The sequence below is a fragment of the Beta vulgaris genome, chromosome 8, assembly GCF_026745355.1.
Source record: "Beta vulgaris subsp. vulgaris cultivar EL10 chromosome 8, EL10.2, whole genome shotgun sequence".
Lineage (NCBI taxonomy): Eukaryota > Viridiplantae > Streptophyta > Magnoliopsida > Caryophyllales > Amaranthaceae > Beta > Beta vulgaris.
Window position 1 is genome coordinate 42427570 of NC_079209.1, and position 18234 is coordinate 42445803.

Genomic DNA, 18234 nt, shown 5'->3' on the forward strand with positions numbered 1-18234 from the left:
AGCGGGCTGGGTTGAGATTTCACGGCCCAGGATCGGACCGTGAAATTCATGGGTTGTGCGGGCTACTCCACAGGCTAAAACATCTTGGCCCACACCAGTCTGTTACCGATTTTCATGGTTCGTGGGTCTGGTGGGTTGGACTGGGCTGGCGAGCCGGCATGAGATTTTTGTTTTCAAAATTATTTAATCATTAAAATTATTCATAATTGTTACATAAATTCTTTAAAATGAATTAAAAATATATACAATTATTAATATTAATGAATAATTTCATTATTTTTAAATTCGATTGAATTATAATATATGCAATCTGATTAAAATATATACAATTAGAGTAAAATATACACAATTTGGTTCAATATTTACTTGGATCGGACTGGGCTGGTTCATGGGTCGGGTTGGACCGGTTTCATGGTACGAGCTGGGCGGTTTTAGTAGTGGGCTTTAGTGGGCTAGGCTCAAGAAATCTGGCCCACAACCCACCCACCAAATTAACGGTTTAAGCGGGGCTGGACGAGGTGGGCTGGGCTGGGCTGGATTGGCCCACACTATTAATCATCTCTAGAATGTGCTAACACAGAGGGTTGTTAGTTCGAGGACTATACATTGTCCGTCTGAGAACCTTTTTGCTTGTTCGATATAGTATGGCAAGAATAACTTCTAAAGCAGCACTTAGTGCCCATCCGAGCACTCACTTTTGCATGTTCGGACGTCTAGGTTTAGCTGAACTTTATATTTTTATCCCTTCCTTGAACTGTGCAATAAGGGCTCATATAGATATTCCATGTCACCACATTCTAAAGGGGATTATGCCTTAGTTTAGGGAGATTTAGCCTCCATTAGTCTTAAATTAGGATTTTAAAAAATGAAGATTGGAGAACTCTAAATCTCCCATTGAGCTTTTGTCACTCTATCTTCTCTTTTGTTAATTTAATTTTTTGCTTGTTTCATGCATAAATTCATTTCTATTTTTTTTTATTTTTAGTTAGGTTTTTATGTTGATTTTCATTTCCAAATAGTAGTTTGTCTGTTAGGGTTTGGGTCAAGATCTAACTATGATTAATTTTGGTGATTAAGTTAGAAACTCGTGGTAGGATATGGATAATTAATTGATTAATAGCATGATTACTATTTGCTTGCGTTCTAGTTGTCCCTTGATAGCTTAATCAAGTTATGATATATAGGAGATTATGGCTGATATATATTTTTTCTAATATCTTTATTATTCATGACAACAAGGTATTTATAAAATAAAGGTTTAATGAATTGACATTGTGCTAATCGCTTAGTTAGATGTTTGAAACCACGAAAGTGGCTTAATTACATGATAAAGGTAATTTTATGCACCCTTAAGAGAGAGTTTAGGGTTTATTAAGAGAAAATCACCTCAATTAGTTGCTTTCTCTTATTTCCCTTATGTTTTATCCCTAATTTGCCTAAATCATGCATTGGTTGGTTTGATTCCTTTTCCTGATCTTGGCAATCTATTTTGTATCGTATTTTCTTATTATTAAGTTAATTTAGTTGATTAATGTTAGATCTTTGTTCGTTATTGATGATTCCTCGTTGAAGCGGTTCTGGTTAGCTTATTATAGTTAATATTTGTTAGTGCCCCTTACTTCTTCTGGAAGAATAACTCTTACTTGCCCGCTTATTTAGTTTTTTTGGTGAAATCTTTAGTTTAACGGTTAGTTAGGTTATTTGATTAAGGAATCTTGTTTAACAAATGTAACTCAATAATAAGCTAAGAATCAGACAAAATTCGCAAGTAAAACAATCATTCAATCAATCCCTCATACGGACATAGATCCCCAATTTCGTAAAAATTGAACTACTCACTCTTAATTGGGGAAAACATAATCATAGTAATATAAACAAACATGATGTAATAATAGTGAAGAATTAAGGGAAACAGTAAGAGAAGACAAATAATACAAATCAAAGAACATATCTTGAAAACAATTACTTTTATCGAAATCTTCAAGGTGATTGAGAATGAAAATAATCAAGAAAGCTAAACCTAGGGTTCTTCAAAGAATAAAAGTACATAGAAAACTACTAAACTGAATAATAATATAAAGCATGACTTTTCCCCACTTAAAGGAGAAGTATTTATATTAAAACAATAAATTGTGCAACACGCGCATTAAAATTGCAAAATTTTTCGATTCGCGCGGTCAGCTAGGAGGATTCCATCGGCTAGGAGGTCATCAGGTTAATTTTTCGTAGAAGTGAAACAACGATCTGCCTGACCGGGCCAGATCCGTCCGGCCAGACCCACAACAAAAGATCTTCACGGCTCAACTTCGAAATGTTATAACTTTCTCATTTCTCATCAAAGTGGAAAAATATGCAAGGGTTGCGGTCAAAACAGCCCTAACGACTGCGTGTTTGGCCAGCAACCCTTGTTGTAGCAGCCCTTCAACCAAAAGGAAGGGCTGGATTTAACTGCAGCCCTTCTTCAGGAAGAAACCACAACCCTTTAGTAAATGAAGGGTTGCAGTTTAGGGGAGAAAAACTGCATGCCTTCACTTTAAGAAGGGTTGCGGTTTAATAAAAAACGCAGCTCTTAAATTTAGAAGGGTCGTGGTTTATTATAAAAAGCATCCCTTCATAATAAAAAAGGCTGTGTTTTTTTCATAAACCACAGTCCTTTTCCAAATTTTTTTTTTTTAAAACAATAAATGTTGTCCCCATCCAATGTCCACCCACAACACCCCCATCCAATGCCCACCTCCAGCACCCTCACCCTCCGCCCACCTGCACCACACCTCTGCCCACCTGCCCACACCCCTGCCCACCCTATGCCCCTGAGTAGCATTTGCAGTCCCTCCATTGCGATTTGGTGCAGCATTCCCTGGTGTAGAAAGAGCAGGGCGACTGTTGTTACCATTCTGGGGTCTCTTATCTGCTTGTGCCCCATTCCTCGAACTTATCTCAGGCTTGAAGTTCCTCGATCTAGGATTACTAAAACATTCATAAGCATGATGCCCTTTCCTCCCACAGTGATTACACTCCACTAAATTACCATCACAATCCTTGCCAGGGTGGTTCTCACTACAACGTTTGCAATAGAAAATCCGATCAGTCCTCTGAATTTGACCTTGGGGCTGGCTACGGGAAGGAGTGAAGTTCTGGTTGTCCTTTGAATACTGCTGACTGGAACCTCCCTTGTTATAGTTACCACCAGAATCACGGTTCCCAAAGTTTCGATTTTTATTGAAACCCCCTCTACCTTTGTTGTAACCAGTGGAACTAGGTGTGTCAACCTTTTTTGTCGCCTGAGTAGACCCTGTTGGAGTGGATTTCAGCTTCTTTCCAGCTACTCTCTTTTCATCAATCCTCTCAGCATTACAAGCACGAGTATACACCTCCTTCACTGTGGCATACTCACCAGCTTCCATCCTAGAATGAAGATCGGGGTCTAATTTCTCCTCGAATTTCACTGCTCTCTCCTGCTCATCAGGAACTAACCCCTTAGCGAAACGAGCCAACTCTTGGAATTTCACATAGAACTCATGAACGGTCATATCTCCCTACACGAGATCATTAAACTCCGTCCTCTTCCCCTTCCTCATATGGGCTGGAAAGAACTCATCACGAATCGCCTTCTTGAACTTAGTCCAATCAAACTCTATCTCTTCCATGAGCTCTTCTCCTTCCTCATCCACAGTCACCTTAGTAGTTAGATCAAACTTGTTGTGAGTCCACCAAATATCAGCATCTTCAACCAGATAATAGGCAGCAGCATCGACCCTCATCTCATTCGGGACTTGGAGAGTGGTAAAATTATTGTCAAATTCTCTAATCCAGTTCTCCATCTTAGTAAGGTCACCTTTTCCATCAAAAGAAGAAGGTTTCTTCTGGTCAATTGCCTTAGAAATAACAGCAGTTTTTGAACTAACATTGCCAGCATTAGGAGTAGCAGGAGTATTAAGAGCAGCAGCTTGAGCCTCAGCAAGTTTCTCCATAGCATCAGTTAAGGCTAAAGTGGATTGAGCTATTTCGCGTATCATACGATTCGAGCTTGAGTTACTGGCACGCGCGTGTCTACGCATCATCTTAAAAGCACAATAGAAACAAAGATAAACCAAAAATGATTCACCCTTACTAAATAATTCTTAACAAAAGAAGGAAAAGAAAATAACTATAAATAAATCAAGCAAGAACATGAAAGAGAAGTATATATCATCAGCTTATAATAGTATAATTCCTTGTCTTCCCATATAACTTCCTCATAACGGTTTTTTAATTTTAATAAGTTTATTTACCTGTTTTTGTTTAAAGTCGTCATAAGGAAATCTTAGTAACCTAAAGCTCTGATACCAACTATAACAACCCCGAATTTCCAATACTTCTAAAATCAACTTAATATAAATAAACTCGGAAATCCAAGGTGCTACGCCGCGATAATTATTAATAATAACCGCAAGGCTAATGGTTCTAACTAAAACAATAACCAATAAGTTTTAACTAATTATTACAGACCAACTAAATAGACTGTAAAAATAATTATTACAAACCAGAACATAAATCTTATAAATAAATAACAGCGGAAGTCTTTATAAAGTCCTATTAAATCAAAAGGGATCCAACGCACTCTTTAACCCAACTGGAGCTAACTATCTTCAAGTCCCTGCATATTAAACACTGTAATATCAGCCAAAGACTGAGCAAGATTTAATACTGTAATAAAACAAAACTATTCAATGTGCAGGTAAGATATATAGGAATATCTTACAAATTCATTTAAAAGTTGTACTAATTATATATATAAAATATATCAACTTTCTAACAACATCAAATCCGATCTTTCTTTCTTTCTGAACTATTCTGTAAAACTTTCAGATATAACATTTCGTATTATGTGAGTAGGAAGTATATAAAAATCCAATGAGCTAGCTAGACTCACTAGACAAGGTAAACACCAAAGTCCCTAGTATGCATACCCCTAACTTGATAACGTACCAAGAAGGAAGACTAATGGCAAGTGTATTGATCAACATACACCCAACTACCAAAATATATTGTTGAGACACTGTTAACTCAACATACTTCCAAACTCGGAGAATACCGCTTACCGGCAACCCCATAATAAAACTCTTTAAACCCTCGTAAGGGTGAGGAACTTCCTCCTTTCAAAATCTCAACTTGGTAACATTGAGGAACTTCCTCCTTTTAATATAAGTCTCATAAATAATCTCATAAACTATTCCAATATAAATATTGAGAATAATATAAATCTCAACGTATAAACTTCATAAAACAATCTCGTTGTAAAAATAAATTTCCAAACATTATAAAACAGTTTCTCAACTCATCTGTACAAGCACAGTAAGAAATCTTACCTTATCACCAACCACAGTTAACAAATCTCAATCTCAAGTCAAAAAGGTTCCGCTACGAACCCGCAATCTACAATATAATAATATTATCGTATAAGTTGCTTGACTATACTTCACATAATTCAACTATAATTGACATAACCTAGCTAATGAGCTTGGATCAATTTTTCCTAAAACGACCCAACCAAATCAGAAGAATACAACCACATATAACAATAATTACATCTCGTCATTCATAATATTGTATTCTATTTTGCTAGCAAGAGCAGGTATAATAAGCATTTTTATCCACTGTGTAACTTTATAGGAAGAACAATACAACTCTTGCATAACCATATATATTGCCCATATGTTAAGGTTGTGGTGAAGAAAATACAGTTCTATAATATCCGGCACAACAAAGCTATAAACTAATATATAATAAGTATGCACGGCTAAAGTTTTTAATAAGACCATATTCATTAACACCATCTTGCCAAAGGTCCTGACATTTACCGCCACCACCATAACGCCAAAACAGCTAAACAGAAAGAACTTGCACAAGGCCTAACTCCTAGTATACAACTTCAAATCACACAATTCTTGAGCCTAAATTCATTAACTCTTAAAGCTCTACAACTTTCAGGAAGGAGCCAAGGTCTAAAAACGACAAAATCATTAAGAAATTGCCAAAACAATAGCTGCGTGCAAAACAGAACATACAATGAAAACAAACTTTTATAACAGTAAACCATATTGAATCAAGCTAAGATTACTACTCTGTTTTGTAATGAAACCAAAACCTACACCAATACACATCAAACCAACATAATGGAAATTTCGTAATAATTTCGAAACTAACAACTAGCAAATCAAACCCCCAAATTATGTTAACTAAATCAATTTAACCATCAAACATGAACCTTTCATATAAATTTCGCACACCATAAATTTTCCCCGATTTAATTTACCCAAGAACCCTAATTTAACATACCCAAACTTTGAAACTTAAACAAAACTGAAATTCGAAATTGAAACGATAAGTTAGAACTTACTTGAACAGTGAAATGAAATTACTCAAGAAAAGACTCAAAAGTCACCCATTTGATCTGATTTTCGCGCCAAACGTTCACTAGATCAAGAACCAAGTTTTTCTTCTTTAAAATACCCACAAACTCAAGTAATATAAAAGACAGATGAGAAGAAGGTCTGAATTGTGATAAAGTTGAACAAAATTTATAAAATCATGGTGTTAGATCAAGAATTAGAGGAAAAATAGATGGAGAATAAGGTGAATAAAGAAGAATGAAGAAATAAAAGGGGAAGGGCTACGGGGAAGCTTACTGAACCCTTTTTGCCTCTTTTATTTTTTCTTTTGTTTTGTTTTTTTTTCTTTTGCTTATTCTACCTTTATGATAGATTAGTTAGGTGACTTGATTAACCTAGAAAATCTAGGATTTAGTTTTTTTATTTGACCACTTCAAAGGTAAAGTCAAAGCTAGAAAAAGAAATATATATTTTTAATAAAAGAAATCTGGAATTATTTTCTTAAAATAAATTAATGCAACTAATTACTAAACGGGTATAAAAATATGGGGTGTTACAAACTACCCCCCTTAAAATAAGTTTCGTCCCGAAACTTAAAGTATTACTCAAATGATCAAACTTATACTCTTGTATCTCAAAATAGCTCACGAACTTTATCGTAGGAATCATCGTAATATAACAAGTAGGGAGTGAAACACATCAAGCCAAAACTTTATCAGAAAAATTTTAATCACATGTTACCATAACAACTTCCAACACTAACGAACGTAACTATTATGAATTCTACCCCCCTTAAAATAGAGTTACGTCCTCGTAACTAAAAATTTACCTGAGTGAAGAGATGGGGATACTTAAGACGCATCGCATCCTCAGCTTCCCAAGTAGACTCCTCCGAGTTGTGGTTTGACCACAGCACCTTCACGATCTTCGTCTCACCTTTGCGAGTCTTTCGGACTTTGTGATCTAGAATCTGAACTGGAAACTCCTCATAAGTCATGTTATCATCTAACTGGAGAGACTTTGGCTGTAGCACATGCGAAGGGTCACTAATATATCACCGCAACTGAGAAACATGGAACACGTTATGCGCACGATCAACGCCTGGCGGCAATGCCAATCTATAAGCCACATCTCCTATTCTCTCCAGAATCTCATACGGGCCAATGAACTTAGGGCTCAACTTGCCCTTCTTCCCAAATCTCATAACGCCTTTCATAGGAGAGACCCTAAGCAACACTTTCTCTCTCACCTGAAACTCCTTATGGCGACGATGCTTATCACGATAGCTCTTCTGTCTATCTTGCGCCGCCTTCATTTTCTGCTGGATGAGCTTGACCTGCTCAACAGTCTCCTGAATCATCTCTGGACCAATCACAACCGACTCACCAATATCACTCCAACACAAAGGAGTACGACAACGCCTACCATACAAAGCTTCAAATGGTGATTTCGGCACCCAATCACGACTCGTTTTTCAGATTTTCAAAAAACTTACTTGAAATAATTAATGAACATTCATCAGATTATTAAAGATGAACATGATTCATCAACAAATCATTTTATTAAAATCGGTGGTGGTAGTCGTTGACTACGATTTTCGAAAATTTTGTTTCTAAGCCGAAATCGCGTGACTAATACGCAAAATTGAAAAATTGTCTAACGTAATGAAACTCACGTTTCAAAATTAAAAATGCATTTGACGGGGTGCATGCTCCACGATGCATGACAATTTTCATTATTTTTGTTTCTTTTTCAAAAATCTCTATTTATCTGAAAAAAGGGGTTCAAAATTTGGTGTCTACAATAACGAACCACCCTTGCGTCATCATTCAAACCCTCATAGATCATTAAACTAATATCCAATTGTTCAATAACATGAAGTGCATTGACAAATTAAAGCATACTATAAAAATGAAATTGTCTTAAAATAACAAAAACTAATGGGACCAAGAAAGTTTCCAAATCTAAGCTTCTATCTCTAAAATACTTCATGCGAAATTGGAGAAAAGAGATATATGTCATTAAAAAAAAAGAAAAGAACTAAAAAAATATATATTTACAAAATAAAATACAGGAAAAATTATCTTCAATAACCTAACCTTTAGGCCATATTCCAAAATAAGTCAATCCTTGGGGTATTTTTCCCAAATAAGTGTTGATCAATTAGTAACATGTTTTACATGTTATATACCCCACATGTTGCCATATGATTGGTCGAACTTATTTAATTTTAATTTAATTTTTTACATTAATTATTTTAACAAATCTAATTGAACTTTAAAATAGTTAACATCATTTATTTAAAGAAAATAAAAAGACTAATTTTGTCTCATACCCAACTCTTTTGCGCCTCCTCCATGACTACCATTCTCCCTCAACTCATTTTTTAAATCCCCAAAACTCTTGATATCTGTGACATTCTTTGGTGTAGGCCATTCACTCACAACTTTTACCTTTGCAAGATCTACTGACACACCCTCCTTAGAGATGAAATGACCCAAAAATGACACTTTTTTCTAACCAAAACTCACACTTGGAAAACTTTGCATACAGTTAGTTTTCCCTAAGTGTCTGTAAAATAAGCCTAAAGTGTCCCTCATGGTCCTCCTTGCTCCTTGAATAGATCAATATATTGTCTATGAATACGACTACGAATTTATCAAGGTAGGGTCAAAAAATTCTATTTATGAGGTCCATGAAAACAGTTGGTGCATTGGTTATCCCAAAAGACATGACGGCTAACTCATATTGTCCATATATAGCCCTGAAGGCAGATTTAGGTATATCTTGCTCAACAATCTTCAATTGATGGTAGCCAGACGTAAGTATATTTTAGAGAACATCCCTGCACCCTAAAGTTGGTCAAACAAGTCATTTATCCTAGGTAGTGGATATTTGTTTTCCATAGTGACATTATTCAACTCACAGTAGTCTATATACAATCTTAAACTACCACCCTTCTTCTTCACAAATAAAACAGGGGCTCCCCATGGCGACATGCTAGGTCTAACATACTCCTTCTCTAGCAATTTTTCTAACTGGTTCTTCAACTCGTTCATTTCTGATGGGTATGGGCCTTTTGAGACAGGTCTAGTTCCAGGTACTAGGTCAACAGAGAACTCTACATCTGATCTCTCTTTGGCGGCATACCAGATATTTCTTCAGGAAAACATCTTGGAAATCTTTTACTCCATGTACATCATCAGGTCTCAATGGATCCTCCTCAACCCTTCTCATGGAACACAAAAACAAATGCCATCCTTTTTCTACATAATCCCTAAGTTGCAAGGTATTGATTACCCTAATCCGTGATTCTTGAGGTATTTTCCTATATAAAACTCTTTTTCACGAAGAATCTTTCAACTCCACCTTCTATGCATCACAATCTATCTTAGCCTTGTACCTCCCACGTCAATCCATTCCTAAAATGACGTCTAGGTTCGATAGCAGGTTAAACTCTATTAGGTTGGAAGGAAAGAAGTCCTCCCCTATTTTCAGTGAGACGTTTAAGAATCTCTTAGAGCAATTAACAATTTCTCTAGTCGAAATAACTATAGGCATAGAAATTGACTCACACTCGAGCAGTTCTAGAGTTCTAATAGTTGCAGCTCAATAATAGAAAAAGATGATCCAGAATCAAACAATACTTTAACAAGAATTGAGTTGATAGAGAAAGTACCTGTGACAACATCTCTACGAGCTTCCGCCTCGCTAGCCGTTATCATATACAACTTCCATGTCCCCTTATTATCATTTTTGTTGGTCACATGGTGTAATCCCTAATAATTTTAAAGGATTTTATAAATATATTTAAGTATTTATATATTTATATTTAAACACAAGTTAGTTTTGAAATGATTTGACTATTTAAAAAGGTTGACTATTTTAAAAGTCAAATGAAATTATTTTTCATGACTTAATAAAGTTGAGAATATTTTAATTAAGCATGTTTTGATAAAAGTTTTAAATACTAATTTATACTGAAAAAGAAGTCTAATGAAATTGAGGAACATAAAAATCCTAAAAGGATAAAAGGAAAAAGAGGCATGTTGATGATTAAAGTCCCAAGTTATTTATCTTGTTCATCATCAAATTTTATTAAACCTTATCTCTTTTTCCTAAGCCCAAAAAGGAAGCCTTTATATAAATATCCTAATACCCAATTATTTTATCCCACACAAATTATTTTCCTCTCTCCTTCACACGCCATTCACGTTCTGTTTTCTCCCTCTCCGTTTTCTCTCTCCTCTTCGTTCGTTTCTTCGTTCTTCCTCTCAAACACTTTCTTCTTGTTCAAGTAACGTTTCTTCTTCATTAAGAAACGTCACCAAGTGTTCGAAACCAACCCACACCTCCGCCGGCTGCTGCTGTACGTCTTTCCTTGACCGACGCCTTCTTTCCTTCTCATCTTTGTTGGTTGTTTTTCTTTTCTTCTTCCTCAAGATTCATTAAAGACTATATTTTTATGTTTTCTTTTGTTGTTAATCATGATTATTAGTTTTAATTACTGTTTTAATATATAATCTTGATTTATATATAGTTTATATTATAAGAATAAAATTCAGATTTGTTATTATGATTAGATTGTAGTTTTAATCATGAAAACATGAATTTTTAGGGTTTTAAATTGTTAGAAAACCATAGTAGCATATTAGATACTATGAGATTGATTTAGAATATGATTTTAAATATGTTATATATGTTTAAAGGAGGTTTATTAATTTTTAAAGTTGTTGTAATTTCAGAAAGGTTTTATTTATGGAGTTTTAAGAGTTTTTAATTACTAGTACGGTAGTACTATGCTAGGAATTAAAAATAATTGAAGTTTTGATATGAAAATAAACTTTTAAACGTATTTAGAGCGGGTTTTAAATAATTTAGAGCTGCTGTAATTTTTATTTAAGATTATTAATTTCGGTTATATTGTTTTCTAGGCAGAGAATATTTCATAGGGAACTTTTAGAGAGTTAAAAGTGGCTTACAGGCTAGTTTACACGAGGTACGTACATAATTGCGTGCTATGTGATTAGTATCATGTTTAAGAGATTTTTAGTATCATGTATAGGAACTTATTATGTTCATATATATATGATTTCCAGTATTTGATTGTTACATGTTTTATGCCTGTGTGCAAGCATGTGATTTGAGATTTATTATGAGTGATGGATTATATGTTTGTATGGAATATTTGATACCAGCATGAAAAGAAAGTTTATTTATTAATTCACATGAGGAATTGATATACGTTATAGAGAATTGAATCATGTTATTCATGTATTCCTGGCAAGTATTATTTTTATTATCCTATGAGGATTGTGGGCCTTATTTGGTAAGTTGGAAGTATGCCTATATAAAAGTAAGATGGATTGTTGGCTAGGTTCAACAAATTAAGATGGATTGGATGAAAGGAAGTAATTTGGGATTGTAAGTTGTGATCACTTATTAAATCCTAAGATAAAAGAAGTTCAATTGTGACTATCTGATTATTGTAGTGTTGCGTGTATGTGTGTGTCATAACAAGTAATAATTCGTAATTAACATGAAGTGTGACAAAAATAGTTGTAGACTTTAGACTGGTGCACGTCTAGAGTTGGACATTGGGAGTTGGGGTTATGGGGAGCGTGCCATAGCTTTTCTAGGATGGTTGATCCCCATTCCTCTTTTAGTTCACAGGTTCCTCGATATCATAGGTCATTTGGGAATACGTAGTGGCTCACGTATTCCGTCTTAATAATGAAGGTTGGTTGGTAGGACAACTCAGGGTCCAATAACTATTCCATTTAAAGTAATAAAAAGATGTTTAGAGTTTAGTTCAGTAAATGTTGTCTGTAGAATGTTATATGATTATGTAGTTATTTATCCCTGCACGTTATTAGTAGTATCATGTTAGAAATGTTTATGTTTTAGTATGTAGTACTCAACTTTGCTAATTACGTGCTTTGTTTGTGTGTGTGATCATGACTTTGCCTTATTGATCATATGATGATCCTTTATGGGGAGTAGATTCAGTATAGCATTGACATTACAGGTTCGCAGATGTGCATCATTGGGAATCTGGAGTGGAGAGAATGTGTAACTAGTATAATTTACTTCCTGCATTTATTAAGAACCTACTTTATTTAGTTGTTTGAGTTGGTTAACTTAAATTGTTTAAGCCCAAACACTTGTTATTTATTTATTGAAGATTTAATAAAGTTGAAGTTTAGTTATTGATTTTCCGCTGCCAAAATTCTGAATAAGCCGATACGTTATCACACGGGCGATAGTACTTGGGTAATTCTCTACTTGTATATTATAAAAGTATTTTCTAAAAAGAGAGAATTATCGGGGTGTTACACATGGTCCCCATTCTTAGGCTTGTGGCCATAGTTCCCTCTTTTCTGACCATTGGGGTTAACCTAATTTTTCGAATAGCACTCATAAGCCCTGTGTTACATTTTCCCACATTCATGACACTCAACCTTGTTACCCTTATAATCTTTTCCATGATGGTTGTATGGGCATTGTTACACCTGTACACACGCTCATGTCTGCGGTTATTGGTGTTATTGTTGTTAGTGTTGTGGTTATTGTTGTTGTAGGGTCCTTTATTGAAGTTCATTTGGGAGGCTTGATTGTTCTGGTTCCCATGACGTTTCTTTTCAAATCTTTGGACCTATGGGTTTGGGTTCTCTTTTCTCTTCTCACCTTGTTTTCCTCCTTGCTTTCTTTTCCTTATTGTATATAAATGGGTAGCTTTACCAAAACGTGATCCAACGAGGTGAAAGTATCTCCCCCAGTCTCCCTTGTAGGTCAAGGTCGATCCCTAATTTAAAGTGTGAGGCCTTGGCTTCCTTGTTAGGGACAATTGCAATAGCAAATCTCATCAGTTTAATGAATTTGTGGTAATATTCCTTAACAGACAAGTTCCCTTGCTTTAGCATCATAAACTCCCGAGCCTTCTGCTTTTTGAGGTAAGGTGGTGATACTTATCCCTCAAGGATTTCTTAAAGGTTTCCCACCCATAGTTAGATTATTCTAGGAGGTTGTCTTTAGCTTGGGTCCACCAAAATTGGGCTTCCCCCTAGAGTTAATAGCTTGCTAAGGACACAGTATTGTCATCTGGACATCTGAGGATAAAAAAAAGTTTATCAAACTCCCCAATCCAATTTTCCAACTCTTCTGGCCCCTTTTCTCCTTCAGTATTGGTGAATTTCTACGGGCCACCTATTCAGATAAGTCCCCAACTTGGCTATACCTTTGGTCTAGGTTAGCTGTGATCTACACTAAGTCACAAATCACTTGCTCGACATTCGAAGGGGTCTCAAGCGTGCCGGCCTGACGAACCATTTTGCGTTGAAAAATTAAATGACACAACGAATATTTCAATGTATACATATAGTCGTTTATTCGCTTAAATATTACATACACACTTGCACGTTCATGTAACACGTCTATATTACGACCAATCATTAAGTCTCCATTGACTTGCAATATAAGCATCTCAAAATAAGACGATGCATCAAGATAATAAAAGGATTAATATAGTGCATTATTATTGAAAAAGGAAAAATCACTGTTTAAAAATAAAATAATCATAAATGCTAATTCTACTACTTGATATGCAAGCCTTACTAAAACTAAAATAAACAACTAAAATAATAACCCTAATCTTAAATACACTTTTAAAAGAAACTAAGGACTATGCTGGTGAGCTTCGAAATCTGAGTCATAGTGTTGCTCCACGACAATAGGATTTTCCATTCCTTCTTCAATAGGATTAAATACACTTTGTCTTCAAAAGGCTCCTCATCCTCTATAGATTCCTCTTCTTCTACGGGTTCTTCTTCTCCGATGGCTCTTCCTCCTCTTCATGGTCGTTTTCCTCAATCGGATCCTCTTTGACATGTTCATTTTCATTAGGATCTGCCTCTTCCTCTTTTTTCCAGATCAATCAGAGGTGCAACATTATTTTCCCCCACTAGAGGTGCAACATTATTTCCCCCAACCAGTGGCGATGAATGTCTTATTATTCCCTACATCATCGGAAATGTAGGCAACAATTCTATGGTTTAACCCTATTTGATTGTCCTCGGGTATTAACTCTAGATGGTGTATGCGGCTTGGTTTTAACTCTAAGGTCTTGAGGAGTCAAATCTACAGCCTTAGTTCCCGATCTTTCTCCCACATGATAAGTTCCTCTAAGTGGAGGTGATATGTTAGAGGGCTCCCAACTTCTTTCCTCGCGAATTCTCTATTCATTTTCGCAATATTTAAGGTCCATGACAAAATGCCCTGCAGTAGGAAGGTATTAGTTCCCGTATGTGTGATTAGTTGCATTAGAAACTCCATTATCCATCTATCGACGGTGTACTAAAAGGCAGGGTTCTTCCTTAGGGATGTATCGAAGCATAAAATTTATTTTCTCCATTTCAATCATTAGTCTAGTATCTCCCTGTGGGATCCTATATTCCACATTACCTTCATCTTATAGGCCCATGTGTCCCAATCTTATGTTATTCGATGTTTCATCAAATATTCCTTAGAACCTATATCGTAAACCATCTGCGTATTGAACGTAAGAAAAATATTCTAATCTTTAGAGAAGTAAAAGTCTTTAGATATACATTATATATATGTATATAAGAGGTAAAACAATTATTTTAAATTTTAGAATTCCTTAAGTAAGCTCAAAATATTTACGACAATTAAATGGTTCTATACTAAAATATTCGAAACAAGGTTTTAGTTCAATACTGTTTTGAAACATTTTTGAACAAACATACTAATTCAAAATTATAGGGAATAAAATAGTTTATTACCTTTTCTTTTCTTTTTTTTTTCAAAAAGAATCGAGCAATTTCAATATGAAACTTAGTGTTTCTACAAAAAAATATTACTATCTATGCAACTATCCTTGTATATCTTCCTAATCTATTCATACTTTGAAGGTTTCAAAGAACCTTTTCACAACTTCAATCAAGCAAGCAATCATAAAATTCCATAAGATCGCAACATCCGGTTCACTCCCCATTATTTGCATACTTCCTATAAACATATTAGAATAGTAAAGGCAAGAAAATGAATTATAAGTAAAATCATTCTTATGATTTAATGCACGCAAAACTAATTTATATGCTCTTATCCCATACTACCCATTTTAAAAATCTTTTGAAATTTCATTGAAAATAAGAACTTTGGCTCCGACAACCAGTTTCGTAACACCCCCAAAATCCATACAAGCCTAAACTACATTGCATCGATTTTGGGAGTGTTACCGTCGCGGTAAAATGCAAGGCTTCTTTAAACATAAAACATTAACTCCTCTTCTTGACTGAAAACTAAATTGCAGCGGAAATAAAACGTTAAATTCCTAAACATGGTTCATCACATGGTCAACAAGCAAACACATGAACAAACAATCAGCTAGGCCATGTACGTACTTAAACAGTTAAATAGTACACTAAGCATAATCAAAATAATAAAAATTCCTAAACATGATACAACAAAAATATTAAATTCTCTTTTTACAATTCAATTGGCAACGAACAGGCACCGTTATCTTTCTAGAATCATACGGCTACTTAATCCTTAATAGACGACTTGGTCTATTAGATGAAATGTAAATACGGTTTCGTTCCGCTTCACACCTATCACCTTAGTATGCATACCCTCAAGATCGTAGGGAACTCTTCCGCCTACTTGACTTATCAAAATTTATAGGGACTCTACTGTTGTCACAGTAGGCCTTCATAGGAGTGTAGAGCATGTCCCACACTTCCTCCATTGTTCACTACTTGCAGGGATTTCAACTACATGTTTATCGTCGATTATTCCTTTTAGTGATAAACACTCACACAATATTATGCATATGAATATTTTATTTCCTTTCTTAAGTACATTTCTCTTTAGGTAACTGCACTTAACCCTTTAAGTTGGATAACCTCTTAGTGGTTAGCCAGTTCTTGTAAACATATATCGCTATAAAATTCTTACTACAACAATTAGTCATAGAATTCCAATTCAATTTTCATTTCATGCTTGTAATGACAAAGTAATTATTATCCAAGTAACAATTAATTCCAATTCACAAGCCATATAACAAGGGAATACGTTGAAATTTTCAATTGATTTCATGTTACAAAACAATCTTGTCAATCATAACCATACCATTTGTTCCCTATCATGATTCTAGGTTATATTGAAAGAATTAATAACTCAAACATGATACTACCATATCTAACTGAACTAGTACGCGGATGTATGTTATGACGAAGAATCTTCGTGTCTAACTTAAAACACTCCACCTATGAAATTGGGACCTAATAGAAAAATAAAAGTAATTCAGTACTAAATTCTTAGTAATAATAATAAAAAAAATCAGATTACTTAACTATGTAAAATGTTATCTTTCGTAGAATAAAAATGCTCATTCTTGTTGTTTGAAACTTTCCCTTCATAACTTCATTGAAACCAAGATATTTAGGATTTAATAATATCACTAGTAGAAAAAACTCCATGTGCTACTTGTCAAGTGCTTGGGTTGAAACAATCAACCCAAGCACTTGTGAAAATTTTAATATTAAAAATTCACAAGTGCTTCGGTTGATAAACAAAGATAAGCAACAATTGTGAAAATCAGAATTGATGAATAAAATCATAGTAAGAACTAATAGTATAGTTATATTTCTTTTAACCTATTTTATACTTTATTTATAACAAAAATTACACCAAGATATATATGGATTACAAAATCAAAATTGATAACTAAATTAAAGTAGGAATTTTTTTTAAAGGTTACCGGACTTACTTGCCGGCGATAACCAACTTCTACAACACGCACCAGCCCGCTGCCCGCACACCAGCCGCACGAGCCACGAACGGTCCAACACTCGAAGCCCTCGAACCCTCGCGACACCTGCAGCGAACCACGCGAGCCTCGACTCCCTCACGAGCCTCGTAGTTCCAATGAACCACTTCACCCTCCTAGCAATGCACACAGCCATGAGCCCTGGCTGCCGATGGGTGTTGCTGGCCGACGAAAGAACATGGAAGAAGTAAGAAGAAAGGAATGCATGAGGAGAAGAAGAGGAGAGAGAAAATTCTTGGGGTAAAATAGAAAAGGGCATATTAAAAAGTCAATAGGATTTTTTCCCTTTTTTATTTTATACCATGTGAAACATATGTTCTTTAGGATTTGTCTTCCAAATCTAATTCTTAGTTCTATTTTATTTATTTAAAAAATAAAACAAAAGTGAATTAGTACAAAAAGGTAGTTTGTATAATTAAACTATAACTTTAGGCTTATCCAAACAATACTTCTTTGTAAATAATATTATTCAATTAATAAAAATACTTTCAACATTATTCTTTATATTTTCTTATTTAAAAAATAACTCATTCCAACTTGTTGGGTCACATGAGACATTTGTTGGGCAAGCTGTCCAATTTCGGTGTCATCCATATCTTGTTGTGAGCATCAATTATTATATCAAACTTTTTGTTAGTTTCCTTAGAGATTACCAGGAATCTTTCTAGCAAGGTATATAATTTTTGAGGAGGTTGTTAAGAAGGTTGACGTTGTTGATTTCGTTGAAACCCGGGGGGTTGGAATTTCGTGGTGCTTGAAGGTGGTTGCAGTTCCAAGAGAAGTTTTCATGATTCCTCCAACCCAAATTAAAGATTGAGTAGCGATAATTTCTAGGTATAACATCACCATACATGTCGTTGGCTTGCTTTTGTTCCACAATACTCATATTCGCATTCATCTTGGCATTAGCACCAACTAATATATTCTTGATCTATTGAGACAAAGTATCAACCTTACTGGAGAGTGAAGTTATTGCATCGACTCATAATTATCGCCATTCTTAGATGAAGATTG

General features: G+C 34.9%; 1 long non-coding RNA gene across 1 annotated transcript; it reads right to left on the reverse strand.

The window, feature by feature from the left end:
* Positions 1-4400: 4400 nt before the first annotated feature.
* LOC125492335 (uncharacterized) lies at positions 4401-7811 on the reverse strand. The gene is made up of 3 exons (XR_007268904.2): positions 6380-7811; positions 5349-5415; positions 4401-4636 (listed from the first exon to the last, which is right to left on the reverse strand). It is a non-coding gene; the product is annotated as an uncharacterized LOC125492335 (long non-coding RNA).
* Positions 7812-18234: the final 10423 nt, after the last annotated feature.